This window comes from Stegodyphus dumicola, chromosome 5 (genome assembly GCF_044657685.1).
Source record: "Stegodyphus dumicola isolate Sdum_Otavi_A_Nest chromosome 5, ASM4465768v1".
Taxonomy (NCBI): domain Eukaryota; kingdom Metazoa; phylum Arthropoda; class Arachnida; order Araneae; family Eresidae; genus Stegodyphus; species Stegodyphus dumicola.
In genome coordinates, this window is record NC_140772.1 from 33,256,545 (window position 1) to 33,268,806 (window position 12,262).

General features: G+C 32.8%; 1 protein-coding gene across 1 annotated transcript in view; it reads right to left on the reverse strand.

The window, feature by feature from the left end:
• LOC118185673 (spliceosome associated factor 3, U4/U6 recycling protein-like) overlaps positions 1 to 12,262 on the reverse strand; it is an 80,303-nt gene that overhangs the window by 52,412 nt on the left and 15,629 nt on the right. The gene's annotated exons all lie outside the window — the stretch shown is intronic.

The following is a 12,262-nucleotide window of genomic DNA, read 5'->3' on the forward strand; positions in this document are numbered from 1 at the left end:
AGGCTGTTGTGCTGAGTTTCCTATTTAGCAAATAGGAACTGAGTAAATTAAAGAAATTATCTATGGCTGAATTTCACTTTTGTACTTTGTAAGAATAAAACAAATCTATAAGTAGAATGCATTATTATTAAATCTAATCTAATATTTATAAAATCAACTTCATAATTTTTTCAAGTAATTAGCATTAAATTATAAAATTTCCTGAAATGTTTATACACTCACTTCTAAAAGTTAAGCACGAAGATGTAAAATGCAAAAAATCAACAAATACTGCTTTGATTGACACAAAATTTGGCAGGAAAGTAGCATATATATTTATGCATAAAACAAAATCAATAATTATATACAGAAATGAAAACAATATTAAATTTTTGTAAGTTATCAGATAATGACATACTGGAGACTTAAGCAGAATTATGTATAAAGTGAAAATAAACAGCATAAAATGGGAAAAAAAAAAAAAAAAAAAGGACATTAATAGGGTATGTGATCCCCCCCCCCTCATCTGTATACAAAGTTTACACTTTGTGACCATGCTTTCACAGGGTTCATAGCCACATTTTAGTTTAAAAAATAAGCACCTATAAGCACTTTTCAAGCACATTTTAAGAAAAAAATAAGCACCTGTCTAATTACATTATACACAACTGCATAACCTTAAAAACTAGACTTGTAATTTAAAATATGAAAAATGCAGTATTTATTAAGAGAGAATAAGCATTACCTCAACCATGGAAAATAATTACTTTTTTTTTTTTTTTTATAACAGTTCAATTTACAGAGCTAGTTTACAATGAGAGAAAAAAAAAACTATGCAGAACTAAACTATATTACAAAATTTAATGATGAAATTTCAGTTCAAAATAGAGAACATAAATAATAATAAGGTATATTTATTGTATTTGCTTGGAACCTAATAATAAATAAAATTTATTTTTCCACTCATATTGATATTTAAATAATTTAAATCTAAATTCTGAACATTTTCTAAATTTTCATTGTATATCAGTTTTCCCTTAACAGATACTGCGAGCAAAGTAATTTAAGTAAACAAGAGGAACATTTCTGAAATCAGAAATTTGCTTCATGCAGTCATCCTTTAACAGTAAAAGCTTAACTAACCTGCACACTTGGAAATTGGCGAATATTTGGACAGTCGAGCGTAACTTGAAAAAGAGGAGCGGAGGGGAGTAGACTGTAGCCGCTCTTTAGATTTTTCCGCTAAATAAATGCTTTGACATTTCCATATGTGCATCATATAAAACCAATGGAACTGAAAAATATTCTGCTTAGCAAGCACAGTAAAACTCTTTTAAGTGTTCATAAACAAATAGATTCGGATAGAACATCAAAATTAATTATCTCGGCAAAATATCGCAAACATTATTGTGCAATACATGCGCGGTAATTCTTGCGTGATATTATGCAATCGGAATCAACAGCTGCCGGTATTGGAAGAATAAAGAACTAAATAACTGGGGTGTTTTTCATTCTAATTTTCAATAGACGGTGTTAAATTTCCAGAACAGAATCATTCTTCGCTTGGGTTGGTAGACCGCAGAACTTTTAGTTCTATTCAATCCAGATTGGAAAGTGACAAAAAAAAAAAAAAAGTCCGTTGCTTGTTTTGCAGGGAACTGTAACAGTTTCAATATTCGAGATTTTGCGGAGAAAGGAGAGAACCTCCCAATCTTCGTACTGTATAATGTATTGGCCCAAAAAATGAAATTATTTTGACTATTCGATTACTTTCCCTTTATTTAAGCCATTCCGAATAATATTCTTTAGAAAGCTAATCTGTGTTAAAACACAACCATTTTTGGAAGTTTACTATACTTCAGCAGTTATTGCAACTATGTTATTATAAACATTCATGCATATTCTCAGAATATAAGCATAACGATCATAATAAACACGAATATGAACTGACCAAGCGGAACGAGAATGCAAATTATTAAGATCTTTATAGAAATTCAAACATGGGTAGTATTTGGGTGGGAGGAAAAGAATGGCAAATGGACCGGAATTTTCTAATGCTTTCGCGATTCTTTTACTAATAGAACGACGGGCACCTGTCTGTACTCTTCGTGCAGACCAAAGGTTATGATAATGCAGAGAAAGGGGGAAAAGCTATTTCCGGGAGTATGATTCACCATCTGACATTCCATGTTAGGAAGAAAAGTTGTTTATTTAGTTTTGGCTTTGGTACGGGAAAAAATAGCACGTTCATTAAAAAAAAAAAAAAAGCACTAAAAGCAAAAAAAATAAGCACTAAAAACAAAAAAATAAGGGCTTTAAAGAAAAAGTAAGCACCTATAAGGGCCTTTATATTTTATTTTCAAATATAAGGACTTATAAGCACTTATAAGGACTGCTACGAACCCTGCTTTCAATTAGGTGGTCAACCACTGCATAATTAAGCAATCGCCATTCTTCTTGTAGAGCAGTTTCCAGCTCAATAAGAGTGGCTGGAGGTGGAAAACATGAAGATACAGCACGGCTGAGAGCATCCCGAAGATTTTCAATGGGATTAAGGTTGGGCGAATACACTGTCCATGCCATACGCGCAATCCCTTCACTCTCCAGGTAGCCATCGACGATGTCAGCTCTATGGGGACGTGTGTTATCGTCCATTAAAACAAAAGTAGGGCCAACTGCTGCAGCATACAATGGGTTCTAGGACTTCATCTGGATACCGGACAGCTGTCAAAGAACCCTGTTTAAAGATGTGCAGGTCGGTACGGTATCCTAATGAAATCCCTGCCTACAACATAATGCTTCCGCTTCGGAATGCGTGATCTTCAGTGATGTTTTGGGACTGATTGTGTGTTCGTTGTTCACGCCACATCCTTATACACTTGTCATCTGGCTCCAGAGCAAATCTTAACTCATCAGTAAACATGACATTGCCCCAGTCAGACATATTCCAATTGACATGTTCCCGGCACCACCGTAATCGTACCCCTCTTGATTGGATGGATCACAAACTCGAGGTACCCGGGTGTACAGTCCACTCATACGTCATCTTCGGCATACAGTAGCTGCAGATATCACCTTACCAATGGATGCTGTAACCATAGATGTCCCACATGTGGAGGTCGCTCTGCGATTCCGCTTGGTTACAATAGCAATATATCGATCTTCCGCGGGGGGTTGTAACCCTTGGGCGACCGGCTACGGGTCTTCGGACAACTGTCTGTGTAGTTTGGAATTGTTTCCATAAACATGAAATTACAGGATGATGAATGCCAAAGAAAAGAGCAACATCTGTGATTGACTGTCCTACTTCAATGCACCCACAGCACGCCAGAGCTTAGAATCTTCCATTCGTCTTCTAGAAGTCATAGAAACACGTATGTCTTGAAAACAAATTGTACGAAAGTTTTAAACACTTTCTATCAGCACTTACAATAAACTTCTGTAACCCTTCATAAAGCTGGCTTCTTATAAGACTGCCTCTTTTGCAAATTTCTTGACATGAAAGTGCAATTGGCTGTTACCTAACATATTTGCATACTTCCCTCTACCTCTGCAGCGAATTGCATCCTCTTCAATTCCGATTGGCTTCCGGAAATTAGCATTTTCCTCTCCATGCTTAACTTTTGGAAGTGAGTGTATTTTATACTTATAATAATCCCATATATTTTAAAGAAGATTTAGGACTTTTTATTTAAATTTTACTAAAAGTTAGCTTTATAGTGATTCCATCTTTTATGCCTCATTTCACTCAGTCCAGAGGTTTATCAAGATTTTATGGCAAGTAGCATAAATTGAGAAGTAAAATAGTTATCACCATGGCTATTAACAAAAACTTGGCTGTTGCCATGGTGGCTGCTTAGAGAAAGAGAGCTGCTGATCAAAAAAAAAAAAAAAAAAAAACACAAATGCTTAACATAGGTACAGCTAGTAAGCGTTGAAAGTTAGTTGCACTTTGTCTGTCTGGCCTAGTTAGTGTCACAGCTTCATGTAGATCTGCTGGAGTTGTAACTCAGTTAATATACAATGTTTAATATAAAGTTCCAATAAACCACTGATGCACCAGAGATGATAAGTTGTTTTGTATTACTATTTTAAGTCTTATTAGCTGTAAGGAATAAAGTTTTATGTTAATTTTTACATTTTGGGTACTTATGTATTATCCCATCGAACGTAAAAGCTGATTACCAATGAACTACGAAAATTTATGGAGATCCTGCCAAAGTTGCTCCAATCTTTCCTACAAAATTCTGAAGGAACTGATGGCTCTTTATTAAATAAACAATCCACCAGCTTTGTTTTTGCTGTCAAAAAGGCTTTCAGTGAGTTCGACTACTTTGTTAGCCTCTATTATTTTGCCAGAAGCTCTGTTTAAAATGCTATGAGTACAGACTTTCTGTAGGTAACTGTTTGGTTGGCCATATTCAGCTCATTATATCATGTCCGTTAGTACACACTTTTTTTATGGCAGGCTCTAAGAACATTGTAAATAATCCACTGCTTGCTGCTCTGTATAAGACAGATCTTAACTTTAATCTTTTTCTTTCAAAGCATGAGAAAAAAATACAGCAATAACAGTAAATTTATATCCCTGTTCATAAATACAAAAAATGGCTTATCAAGAATAAAACAAAAGTGCAGATCTTATGTGTGTTGCCACTTAATGGTTATCTAATTGCCCCCAAATCAGGCTGCTTAGCAATAACTTTACAGTCAATAGGTTAATATTTAAGTACCCATTTTTATGTAATATCTTGCAACCACAATAAGGATTAAGGAAAGACAATAATTCATGATAACAAGAAGAGATTACTTCTAAGGGTGGGCAGTTAGTTACAAACAATTAAATTACAGTTAGACATCCTTATTCATAATAAATTTACATGGTTACAATTGCAAATCTTTGTTTAATGCTAAAAATGTCCATTAACAAAGCACTAAGAACATATTACAGCAGTTATAGCTTATGATATTAATTCTAAAATGATATTATAATGATTGTACATTAAAAGCTACAAAATATTTACGCTTTGTAGCAAAACACAAATTTTTTATTTCTTTAATAGTATGAAGTTTTGAGAATAAATATGAAATGATATCAGACCAGGAATGGCACTAGAGGCAGTGTGGCAGAATTTTTAGAATTTAGTGAAGTACCGAGCAACAAAATTTAGGGATAGCAAAATTTTTATAATTTAGGATAGGCAATGAGGTATATATGGTGTACTGCAACATATAACATGAATATTTTGATAAATTATTGGTTTTTAATTTCTTTGCTTTCTTCAATGATTGTGTCCAGTAGAATGATAAGAAAAAAAGGGGAAGACAAATATGCTAAGAGAAAGATTTCCGAGATCAAAATAGGGAAATTCAAATAATTTTGTTTTCACCTTTCTTCCACAAATGCTCTATAAGATAAGAAATTCATCAGAAATCTTCTATAAACACGTTCATTATATATTAATACCACAGCTGTCAATCAAGAAATCTTCAAAGCTGGGAGATTTATGCAAGAAAATCGGGAAACTTTCATGCTGTGCAGTGACTCCGATCTCCACAAAGGAACTCCAAACTGACTTAACAACATGTTTCACTTATGTTAAATATTAGGTGGCCTCTACACTTATACCTACCTGCCTACATCAATTCACACAGTTGCCTATCTATTTGATTTTTCAATAACTTAAAAAATAACTTCCTGAGAATAGCTATGTTTATATTTGTCCTTACTAACAACTTAAAATTCCACATGATCAGCAAGATATTTTGATGCAAATATGGCTTTTGACTTGATTCGTTAAATACTAAATTAGAACTCGCAGTATATATATCAAAGTATTTCTTATCCAAAAGCAGCATACATAATTTTCTGTAATGAGAATAGATAAATCTGTCCAACATCTAAGCTATTGTTGTTCGAGGAAGTTCTTCATTCTGACATAATATCACTCATAATTAAATGAAGATTGAACAATGAGTCCGCAGCAGCAAGTTAAAACAGTTTAATCAGTCTTTTCAATATTGCATATTTTTTTCCCCTGAATAGTCCAGTTCCAAACTTTACCATATCAGTTTTTTCTATTTTTATCTAAAGTAACCTACAAAAACAACTTTTTTGCACAGGTCAAACTTAGTTGCTCAGACAAGACATTTGACCTCTAATTGATTTTTATAGAGCCTAAAATTTTTAAATTTATGTAATCATTGAATTACAGATTTGTTCTACAACAAAATGGGAAAAAGATTTTAATTTAACAGATTTACTGTTTGCAGAGTCTACATTTCAGAAATCCAGAAATACAGGAGTTCAGAAAAAAATCTGGAATTCCAGCTACATGCGAAACAATATCACTCCTGACTTTCTTAAAAAGGACTTCTTTCCTTTTATAACATTTGTCAGTTTGTTACTATGCTATAGTCACCTGTGCATCAAAATTTCAACTGATGCTCTGATCTGCTCAATTTGCAAAAGTGTTGGGTGGATGGATTTTTAAACCTTTGAGCAGTATGACCACTTATATCCAGTTATGAAATCATCAATCAATTTCTGTATCGCACAGTGACACCATTTTTTAAAAAAAAAAAATCAAATTTGCTTAAATTCCTTTTATAATCCATACATAATTCAAGTTACTGAATTATTTATAATATGATTCTGATGAAAAATTCAAAAATATTTAATCATATATTCTAAATTATGTGTTCTTTGGCTTGGCTAATTTCATTTTGTAATTTTCTTACACATTGAATGAATTCTAAGTAAGGAGAGAAAGCTTTTAAAGTACTTTTAAACATGACGAAAATAAAATTAATAATTAATTTTTAATTTTATTCTCATCATGTAAATTATTGTGCATACATTTATGTATGATTTATATTTCATGTGCATACTACTGACTGGATTAATTAAGGAATAATTATCCAGAATTTATAATTATTTATATAATTATAAATACAAATATTAACTGATTAAGCATTAGCTGAATCTTCATGAAAAAATATATAAATGTCAACAGTATATTAAAATAATTCAGATCAAACGAAATTTTATGAGTGTAGAGAAATATGATGCCATACAGCGGTAGCAGCGCCCTCACCTCAGGTAAAAGTTAGTTAGATGTTAGATGCTAGATTGGAATGGCGCATTAAGCCATATCCTTTGATTAGTAGAATTTTTCATATGTTGATTAATTAACTAATTAACTGTACATATTGTAAATAAATATTTAACTTAACCTTGTCGAATATAGATCAATTATTGATATAGATATGATGTTCTTCATATAGAAAGATTTTAGATACAGTAAAGTTTTGCCTTAGAAATAAAACCCCCTTTTGCGACATGGTGCATCAGTGCCATGAACCTCTGGTTCATTTTTTAAAAATTTGTGTTTTTAAATTTTGGATTGGCACTTTGTGAGAAGATTGCCAAGGTAAGCTTGTATTTTCTATTTTTGGTATAATGGATGGTCTTATTGCTAAACTGAAATCAAAACAAAAGGTATTGAAGACCGCAGTGTCCAAGATATTAAAGAACATCAAAACCGAACTGAGTAAAGATGACAGTAGTTTAATATAAATGTATTAGAAGAAATTTTAGACCAGTTAAAAGAAAAATCAAAATCCTTGAGTGATTTAGACGCTCAAATAGAACAAGAATTGAAAGTCGAAGCGGACAAATTTGAACTCGAAATCTCATCCGTTTTGGAATATGAAGAGAAAATTCAAGTGTGACAATTTAGTGAAAAGAAAAAGATGAAGGAATTGAATAAGCTCAAAAATTCACCGTTACAGAATCCCAAAATGAAAAAAAAACAAATTCACTCATCTTCCAAAATTAACCATCTCTAAATTTTAAGGTATTCCTTCGGACTGGTTAGAATTTATAGATCAATTCGAAAATGTGATTGATAAAAATTCGAATTTATCAAAAGTAGAAAAATTAATTTACTTGAAAAGTTTTCTCGGTGGCTCAGCCGCCAAAGCTATTTCTGGTTTCGCTCTCATCGAAAATAATTACGAAGCTGCTCTTGAACTGTTACGTTCCAGATTTGGGCAAACGAACATCTTAATTAATTTGCATTTAGGACAACTCTTAAGTATTTCACCTGTTAGAAATCCTAATGATGTAAACGGATTAAGAAAACTTCTCAATCACAAAGATCAGAAATCTTGAAGCATTAAAAATAGACTCTGATTCCTATGGAAATCTTTTAACGCCTTTAATTTTGAAATTACTTCCTAATGAATTTGTTCTTGATTATAGCCGAAAAATTAAAGACAAAAATTGGGATTTACAAGGTCTGTTAGCCTTTTTGAGGAACGAAGTATTCAGCAGAGAACGCGCAGCTTCTGTTAATTATAACTGCAGAGAGAAATAATATTTGTGATTAGAAAAGCAACTGCTCTTCAAATCTAAACATTCTCCAGCCATAACAAGCAAGCCGTCTACAGTTAAATTATTAGCTGCATTAGCCGAATCGCAGTGTCTGTTCTGAGAGAACGAAAGTCATAAGTCAACGGATTGCGAAATTCTAAGTGTCGAAACGAAAAAAGAGATTTTGAGAAAGTAAGCCGGATGTTTCTTATGTTTTGGACAAAAGCATTGAATTAAAGACTATAAACAAAAAGTAAACTGTGCCTTCTGCTATAATAAACACTCAAAAGCCATTTGTTATTCATTCCATCAGAAAAAAGAGAATGATAAACTTGAAAAGAAAACGTCGGATTCGAGCGTTATTTCCACTATTTTGTCATATAATTCCAATGAAAATAGATCTAATTAAATATTATTACAAACTGCTTCTGCGTTGATTTGAAATAATGATATATCTCAAAATTTGAGAATTATTTTTGGTAATGACTCAATAAGATCTTTCATAACTAAAGATGTAGCTAGTAAAATGGAACTTCCGATTGTTAGAAAAGAATCACTTTCTGTTTATTCATTGAGATAAAACTGCATTAGATAAAACCTTTAATGTTGTTAAAGCAAGACTAGAAAATGTTAGCGATCTTAATATATATATTGAGCTTCTTGAAACCGAAAATATATCCAATACTGCTATATCCCCTCCAGATTTGAACTTTGCTAAGGAAAATAAAGTTTTGCAAAATTTACGATTAGCAGACTGTTGTACACAAAGTGACAAAATTGATATTCTTGTAGGGGTACATTTCTTCTATTCTATAATTACTGGTAAAATCAAAAGAATTTCAAAAAATGTAGTAGCCACAGAATCTTTATTTGGGTGGTGTTTGCAGGGTAAAGTAAATAATGATCATACTGAATTAGTAACTATGAAAGTAATAGTAAATGAAAACTTCATATCAGATCAATTACAACAGTTTTGGAAGCTAGAAAACGTTAAGTTTAGAAAGTGATACTCAAAACGACAAAACTGTTGATTCAGAAATTATGAAATCTTTCGAATCTGATATCAAGTATAAGAACGGCAGATACCCAAGTAAAATTACCTTGGAAACTGAATTCACAACATTTAATGGAAGATAATAGGGATATGGCAGTTGAAAGATTTAAGAAATTAAGTAACAAATTTAAAACTGACAACCCTTTCTTTGTTCAATACTCAGAGGTTTTAAAGGAATACGAGTTAAAACATATTATTGAACCAGTTCAGGAAGACAATCGAAATGATAAGACCCTATTTTATTTACCTCATAGAGCAGTCATCAGAAATGATAGAGCAACAAGCAGACTAAGAATAGTTTTTGATGCTTCAGCCCATAAACCAAAAACGCTTTCTCTAAAACGACTGTTTATATACTGGTCCGAACCTATATCCTGATATTTTTGATTTATTGATAAAATTTAGACAAAATTTGATAGCCATTACAGCGGACATTACACAAGCATTTTTACAGATAGAGTTAGATGAAGAAGACAGGGACGTTACATGATTCTTTTGGAATGATGATCCTGATGATAGCAATGAAAATTTGAAAACCTTTAGATTTACAAGAGTTTTTGTTTGGAGTAAAATCTTAGTCCCTTTCTGCTAGCTGCTACTACTAAGCATCACCTTAGAAAATATTCAGAAATATATCATGAAACAGAAGACCTCTTAGACAACTGCCTGTATGTTGATGACATTATTGGTGGTTAACAAAATTTAAAACAAGCCCTGAAAACAAGTTTAGAAATTGTGAACATTTTTAATGAAGCTAGCATGTCACTACATAAGTGGCATACTAATTCCAAAGAACTCAAAGACATTTGACATCACAAAAAAATTTTGATACAAGAATCTCTTGAAGTTGTCCTGAACAAAGTGTTAGGGATTAAATAGGATAGGGGTAATGATTTTTTTTTTTTTTTTTTTGACACTTAGCGCTTGACAAATTTAATTTCCTCGCCAATTAACTCAAAACGTTTTCTATTACAAACCACAGGTCGTATTTTTTGGCCCTTTCACTGTAAGAATAAAGAGTCCGCTTCAGGAAATCTGGTCTGCCAAAATTGATTGGGATGATGAACTGCCACCAGATCTTAGTTATAAATGGAAAGCCTGGCACGAAGAAATTGAAGAACTGAACCACCTCAGGATTCCCCGCTACTATTTAGAGGGAATATCAGATGTAGATGTGAAACAAAGAGAACTCCATAGCTTTTCTGATGCTAGTTTGAAAGCTTATGGATGCGTGGCCATATCTAAGAATAGTTTTGAACAATGGACCTTTTCAAAAAATTTTTGTTGCTTCCAAGAGTAGAGTTGCACCTCTGAAATCACTTACACTTCCTAGATTGGAGCTCTTGAGCATGCTTTTATCTGCTAGATTGAGTGATAAAATTGCAAGATGTTTAAAATATGAAGTAATTCCCTTCCATTGGGCTGATTCTCAAATAACTTATTTTTGTATTCATGAATCTCCCAAAAGATTCAAACCTTTCATCAAAAACAGAATTTATGAAATTCAGAAACTAACTGAGAGTAATAATTGGCATTATTGCCGTGGGAAAGATAACCTTTCCGACCTCATATCACGAGGGACTACCATTGCTAATTTAAGAAACTGCCAACTTTGGTGTCATGGACCACCCTGGCTTTTACAGCCTTCAGAATTTTGGCCCTTTGGTAATCTAGATGTTGTTGAAGAAGAAAATGTAGAATATAGAAAGAAGTTTGCTTGTGCCCAATAATATAAATGTATTGTGCAAGAGAAGGATGAATTATTTGATATTTTCAAGTATAGTAATCTTATGAAAATATTAAGAATAACAGCCTGGATTAAATGCTTCACTTTGAAAACTAGGAAGCTTGCAAACTTGACAGATGTTCCTACAGCTAAAGAGCTTAAAGACACAGAAGAATTCTAGATCCGTAGAATTCCAAGAGTAGCATGTAATTTGGAAATTTTGGCACTAGAAAATGATAAAAGTATATCTAAGAAGTCATCCATATATTCCTTTTCCCTGTTTTTAGATGATAAAGGAATCTTACGGCTTGGAGGAAGATTACAATTCTCCGATTTCAGCACCAAAGAAAAACATCCTATCCTCTTGCCTCGAAATTCAAAATTTATGGAACTGATTATTGAAAGAGAACACAACAAGTTAATGCATAGTGGAGTTACAGCCACTTTGACCAGCCTTCAAAAAGAATACTGGATACCGAAAAGCCGACACCTTGTGAAGAAGATACTTAGAAACTGTCTTATTTGTACAAAGCATACAGCAAAACCTGTTCAACAGATGACCGCACAGCTGCCAAAAGACAGAATATTTCAGACTGCACCATTTCTTGTTTCAAGAATGGACTTCACAGGTCCAATTTGGGTTAAATCAGCAACCGGAACTGAGAAATCGTACGTAGTTCTTTTCACCTGTGCCATTACTAAAACCCTTCATTTAGAACTAGTCTCCAGAATGTCAAAAAATTTTTTGATGCTTTCAGATGATTTGTATCAAGATGAGGACACTGTGACACAATTTACTTGGATAATGCCAAAACCTTTCAAAAGGTAAACCGACAATTCGAGCATTTTTCAAAAATACTGAAGGATTCCAAATTTCAAGATTTTATTGCCTGTAAGAACATAAGCCGGAAATTTATTGCAAAACATGCTGCATGGTGGGGAGGTTTTAATGAACGTTTAGTGAAGTCTGTGAAGGACTGTTCAAGAAAAATACTTGGAAAAGCCCTATTAAATTTTAAAGAGTTGACTACTATTTTGACAGAAGTTGAATATGTCATAAATCAAAGACCTTTAACTTACACTTACAATGACTTGGAAGAACCAGAGCCTGTCACACCAGCAAACT